Consider the following 7,324-nt stretch of genomic DNA (forward strand, 5'->3'; position numbering starts at 1 on the left):
TCTTTTAAAGCATTTAAAAAAATGAAAATGAAATGCAAAATTATTCCTTATTTTTTTATTATTTGATTATTTAAATTTTTGAGACTATTTTACAAAGCAAATATTAATTTTTTACCAAATTGGTAAATGGAAATCTTTTCTGATCTATTTTCAATCAATTTTCAATTAATTTTCTTTTAAAGCATTTAAAAAATTGAAAATGAAATACAAAATTATTTTTTATTTTTTATTAACTGATCATTCAAATTTCTGAGACTATTTTATAAAGCAAATATTAATTTTTAATGCTATTTTTAACCCTTGAGTGAATATCAACTGAATTATTTCACTTAATGTTAATATTTACTATATTTCAAAGCATTTAAAAAATAACGTAATGGAGGACTACATAAAATTTCAAATAATTACATTAGTTTAAACTTGCATAGGGCCCCAGCAGCCCCAATTTAAAAGTTAAAGAAATCTAGAAAAATAAAGTTCTCAGTATCCACAAATCTTAACACAATAAATAACAACAAAACTCTGCATAAATAATAAAACACAGCTATTTGAAAGCAAAAGTATCACAAAAGGAACTTTACTTGCAAATTCAATATCTGTGTGTTTGTGATTTGCACACCAATTCCAAAATTAGCCAAAAAAGAGTCCCAAATTGTAGAAACAAATTTCGAGTCGTAATTTGAAACAAAGAAAAAATAAAATGTAGTTATTCCCTTGCAAATTCAATATCTGTGTGTTTGTGATTTGCACACCAATTACAAAATCACCCAAAAAATATTCCCAAATTGTAGAAACAAATTTCGAGTCGTAATTTGGAACAAAGAAAAAATAAAATGTAGTTATTCCCTTGCAAATTCAATATCTGTGTGTTTGTGATTTGCACACCAATTACAAAATCACCCAAAAAATATTCCCAAATTGTAGAAATTTCGAGTCGTAATTTGAAACAAAGAGCTATTACGTTGCAAATTCAATATCTGTGTGTTTGTGATTTGCACACGAATTCTAAAATCAGCCAAAAAAGAGTCCCAAATTGTAGAAACAAATTTCGAGTGGTAATTTGAAACAAAGAAAAAAATAAAACGTAGTTATTCCCTTGCAAATTCAATATCTGTGTGTTTGTGATTTTCAGCCAGAAAATATTCCCAAATTGTAGAAACAAATTTCAAATCGTAATTTGAAACAAAGAAAAAATAAAATGTAGCTATTCCATTGCAAAGGGGAGTAATAACTAAAAACTAGTTATCATCGACTCACCCTTGGGCAGATACGAGTGTGGACGAGCATGATCGCGGAGGCTAGTCCTTGGCAACAGTTACGATGTTCGTTTATCGTGTTAATTCTCCGTCAGCTTGTGTCTTCTGGATCGTGTAACCTTGTGAAACGTATTTCAAGTAAGTATGGCACGCGCCGGAATACGTGGAAGTCGATATCGTGGGATAAGCTGGAGAGAAGTTGCAGTACAAGAAGTGGTCAGTAGGTATGGGGCAGAAGGAGGAGGGTGGGGCGGAGGAGGGGGAGGGCGTGTGTGGCGGAGGGGCCGAGAGAGAAAGAGGGGAAGACAGGTGCATCGCACCGCCAATTATATTTCGGAAGGGAAAAACGAGCAATGCATAAAAACATGAAAAAAGTCCGCAGGCGCGCGTGCGTACACGCGCGAGAATGGGAAAACAAGAGGGAGAGAGAGAGAGAGAGAGAGAGAGAGAGGCGAGCAGCCGCTGAAAGAAACGAACTAAATGAAGAAAAATAAGCGACGCGCGCCCCGAAAAGGGGTAAACACGAAGGACAACGGCATAATAGGGAAGTGAACGTCCTGGAAAAATTGGGTAACGGAAACGGGGGATGCTGAAGATTTAAAGTTAGTATGGGGGAGGGGAAGATGGCGATTGGGGGAAATGGGGGACAGAAACGCCCTCGAATGGACCAATATTAATATTAGATATTTCTCATTCAGGGAATTGTGATTTTTAAATTATAAAAGTGAGTAATTATTTTTGTTTCGAGTAGAAATTAATTGTTCATCCCTTAAAGCACATGCTAGGAAGCATAATAGTGTGTGGCTTGGAAAAATTATGTAATTGAATCTGTTGGCAATTGGGGGAAATGGGGGAGAGAAACACCCCCCAAGTGGACCATTGATATCTCACTGTATGGAGAATTGTGATTTTAAAATTATAAAAGTGAGTAATTATTTTTGTTTCGAGTGGAAATTAATTGTTCATCCCTTAAAACATATGGTAGAAAGCATAATAGTGAGTGGCCTGGAAAAATTATGGTAAATGAGACGAGGTTACAGAAAATTCAATATGGGGGTGGAATCTGTTGATGATTTGGAAAAATTGGGGGAGAGAAACACCCCCAAGTGGACTATTGATATTGGATATCTCACTGTATGGAGAATTGTGATTTTAAAATTATAAAAGTGAGTAATTATTTTTGTTTCGAGTGGAAATTAATTGTTCATCCCTTACAACATATGGTAGAAAGCATTGGCCTGGAAAAATTATGGTAAATGAGACGAGGTTCCAGAAAATTCAATATGGGGGTGGAATCTGTTGATGATTAGGAAAAATGGGGTTAGAAAACACCCCCAAGTGGTCCAATATTAATATTAGATATTTCTCATTCAAAGAATTATGATTTTAAAATTATAAAAGTGAGAAATGATTTTCGAGTAGAAATGAATTTTTCACCCCTTAAAGCACATGCTAGGAAGCATAATAGTGTGTGGCTTGGAAAAATTATGGTAAATGAGACGAGGTTCCAGAAAATTCAATATGGGGGTGGAATCTGTTGACGATTGGGGGAAATGGGGGAGAGAAACACCCCCCAAGTGGACCATTGATATCTCACTGTATGGAGGATTGTGATTTTAAAATTATAAAAGTGAATAATGATTTTTGTTTAGAGTGGAAATTAATTGTTCATCCCTTAAAAAACATGTTAGGAAGCATAATAGGGAAGTGAGTGGTCTAGAAAAATTATGTGAATGGAGTGAGGCTCCAGAAAATTAAATATGAGGGTGGAATCTGGTGATGATTAGGAAAAATGAGGTTGGGAAACACCCCCAAGTGGACCAATATTAATATTAGATATTTCTCATTCAAAGAATTATGATTTTAAAATTATAAAAGTGAGACGTAATGATTTTCGAGTGGAAATTAATTGTTCACCCCCTAAAACACTTGGTAGGAAGCATAATAGGGAAGTGAGTGGTCTAGAAGAATTATTTGATTGAAACGAAGCTCCAGAAAATTAAATATAAGGGTGGAATCTGTTGATGATTAGGAAAAATGGGATTGGAAAACACCCCCAAGTGAATCGATATTAATATTAGATATTTCTCATTCAAAGAATTATGATTTTTAAATTATAAATGTGAGACGTAGTGATTTTCGAGTAGAAATGAATTTTTCACCCTTTAAAAAACATGTTAGGAAGCATAATAGGGAAGTGAGTGGTCTAGAAAAGTTATGTGAATGAAACAAAGCTTCAGAAAATTAAATATGGGGGTGGAATCTGTTGACGATTAGGAAAAATGGAGGAGAAAAACATCCTCAAGTGGACTAATATTAATATTAGATATTTATTCATTCAAAGAATTATAATTTTAAAATTATAAAAATGAGTAATGATTTTCGAGTAGAAATGAATTGTTCACCCCTTAAAACACATTGTAGAAAACATAATAGTGAATGACCTGGAAAAATTATGTAATTGAAACTAGGCTCCAGAAAATTCAATATGGGGGGTGGAATCTGTTGACAATTAGGAAAAATGGAGGAGAAAAACATCCCCAAGTGGACCAATATTAATATCAAATACTTCTCATTCAGAAAATTACAATTTCAAATTTACAAAGTGAGATAATTATTTCCTCAGTGGCCATATTGGAAGCTTTTATTCTATGTTTCTCCTGCATTCTCCTAAATCATTTTATTTAAAATAAATTTCTGATTCCTCGAAATATTTCCCCCTCTATTATTATCGATCCACAAACGTTAAATTTTAGTATTTATTAACACGAAAGTGGTCATATTAAAAACTTTTATCCTACTTTTCCTGTGTGTTTCTTTAACAATAGATTTACTAGGTACTCGTCAATTTGACGCAATCAGATTCTAAACTCAACATTATAACTCATAAATATTATTTATGTTGAATTGAATTGATATGGATGTATCCTCCAATTAAAAGAAAAACTCGATTTCAATGCAACTGTCAACAATTTTGTTGCAACGCACGGTAGAAAATAATCGAAAGATCGTTCGAAGACTTCAGCCCACGTTTTTGAGTATTTATTAACATGAAAGTGGTCATATTAAAAACTTTTGTCCTACTTTTCCTGTGTGTTTCTTTAACACTAACACAGATTCTAATATTATTTGTTAGCAATTTCTGTTGAATTGAATTTATTTTATTGATATGGATGTATCCTCCAATTAAAAGAAAAACTCGATTTCAATGCAACTGTGAATAATTTTGTTGCAACGCACGATAGAAAATAATCGAAAGATCGTTCGAAGACTTCAGCCCACGTTTGAGTATTTATTAACATGAAAGTGGTCGTATTAAAAACTTTTGTCCTACTTTTTCTGTGTGTTTCTTTAACACTAACACAGATTCTAAACTTAACATTATAGGTCTCATAAATATTATTTGTTAGCAATTTCTGTTGAATTGAATTTATTTTATTGATATGGATGTATCCTCCAATTAAAAGAAAAACTCGATTTCAATGCAACTGTGAATAATTTTGTTGCAACGCACGATAGAAAATAATCGAAAGATCGTTCGAAGACTTCAGCCCACGTTTTTGAGTATTTATTAACATGAAAGTGGTCATATTAAAAACTTTTGTCCTACTTTTTCTGTGTGTTTCTTTAACACTAACACAGATTCTAAACTTAACGTTATAGGACTCATAAATATTATTTATTAGCAATTTCTGTTGAATTAAATTGATCTAATGATATGGATGTATCCTCCAATTAAAAGAAAAACTCGATTTCAATGCAACTGTCAATAATTTTGTTGCAACGCACGATAGAAAATAATCGAAAGATCGTTCGAAGACTTCAGCCCACGTTTGAGTATTTATTAACATGAAAGTGGTCATATTAAAAACTTTTGTCCTACTTTTTCTGTGTGTTTCTTTAACACTAACACAGATTCTAAACTTAACGTTATAGGTCTCATAAATATTATTTGTTAGCAATTTCTGTTGAATTGAATTTATTTTATTGATATGGATGTATCCTCCAATTAAAAGAAAAACTCGATTTCAATGCAACTGTTAATAATTTTGTTGCAACGCACGATAGAAAATAATCGAAAGATCGTTCGAAGACTTCAGCCCACGTTTTTGAGTATTTATTAACAGGAAAGTGGTCATATTAAAAACTTTTGTCCTACTTTTCCAGTATGTTTTTTTAACACTAACACAGATTCTAAACTTAACGTTATAGGACTCATAAATATTATTTGTTAGCAATTTCTGTTGAATTGAATTTATTTTATTGATATGGATGTATCCTCCAATTAAAATAAAAACTCGATTTCAATGCAACTGTCAATAATTTTGTTGCAACGCACGATAGAAAATAATCGAAAGATCGTTCGAAGACTTCAGCCCACGTTTTTGAGTATTTATTAACATGAAAGTGGTCATATTAAAAACTTTTGTCCTACTTTTCCTGTGTGTTTCTTTAACAATAGATTTACTAGGTACTCGTCAATTTGACGCAATCAGATTCTAAACTCAACATTATAACTCATAAATATTATTTATGTTGAATTGAATTGATATGGATGTATCCTCCAATTAAAATAAAAACTCGATTTCAATGCAACTGTCAATAATTTTGTTGCAACGCACGATAGAAAATAATCGAAAGATCGTTCGAAGACTTCAGCCCACGTTTGAGTATTTATTAACATGAAAGTGGTCATATTAAAAACTTTTGTCCTACTTTTCCTGTGTGTTTCTTTAACACTAACACAGATTCTAATATTATTTGTTAGCAATTTCTTATTTTATTGATATGGATGTATCCTCCAATTAAAAGAAAAACTCCATTTCAATGCAACTGTCAATAATTTTGTTGCAACGCACGATAGAAAATAATCGAAAGATCGTTCGAAGACTTCAGCCCACGTTTTTGAGTATTTATTAACAGGAAAGTGGTCATATTACAAACTTTTATCCTACTTTTCCTGTGTGTTTCTTTAACAATAGATTTACTAGGTACTCGTTAAGTTTAGAATCTGATTGCGTCAAATTGACATTATAACTCATAAATATTATTTATGTGGAATTGAATTGATATGGATGTATCCTCCAATTAAAAGAAAAACTCGATTTCAATGCAACTGTCAACAATTTTGTTGCAACGCACGATAGAAAATAATCGAAAGATCGTTCGAAGACTTCAGCCCACGTTAAATTTAAGTATTTATTAACAGGAAAGTGGTCATATTAAAAACTTTTGTCCTACTTTTCCTGTGTGCTTCTTTAACAATAGATTTACTAGGTACTCGTCAATTTGACGCAATCAGATTCTAAACTCAACATTATAACTCATAAATATTATTTATGTTGAATTGAATTGATATGGATGTATCCTCCAATTAAAATAAAAACTCGATTTGAATGCAACTGTCAACAATTTTGTTGCAACGCACGATAGAAAATAATCGAAAGATCGTTGGGAGATTTCAGCCCGACAAGAAGGCGCGCGAGGAAGAAAGTAGAGTATTGCAAAGTAGGGAGTCGAACGGAGCGGAAAAGGGGGGCAAGGCGCGTGCCATGCTTATTAACTTTTTTCCTCTCTGACGTATATATTATGTTTTCTCACTCGTTTGTCTTATTTTATCAGCACTTTCGCAATGTTTTTTCGAAAGAGGAGAGAGCAAGCCGAGTAAACGATGCACCGTTACAGTTGCACAAATTCCCGCTGCAAGGACGCTGTTTAACCAAAATTTATACGAGCTTATGAAAGGTTGAAACATTCAAACAATTACCAATCCTTTTACCAGCGTACATCGTATCGATATTGACAAACTGCGTTAATAATTTGGCTCGTTTACTCTTTCTTTGCCTCTTTTTACAAGCGTACTGTTATATAAACTTTCTGGGGTTTAAAAAGGGAGAAATTCTATACGAAACAAAAATTTTTTTGTCAATTTAAAATCAGGATACCTTATTTGTAAAATATTTGATATTAGTCCTATTGGGGATCTTTTCTAATTACCTACAAATTCTTAAATTGCAGTAAATTTTATTTTTAGGGGTCTCGTTTCTGTTATTTAATTTTTCTATATG

This window comes from Colletes latitarsis, chromosome 13 (genome assembly GCF_051014445.1).
Source record: "Colletes latitarsis isolate SP2378_abdomen chromosome 13, iyColLati1, whole genome shotgun sequence".
Lineage (NCBI taxonomy): Eukaryota > Metazoa > Arthropoda > Insecta > Hymenoptera > Colletidae > Colletes > Colletes latitarsis.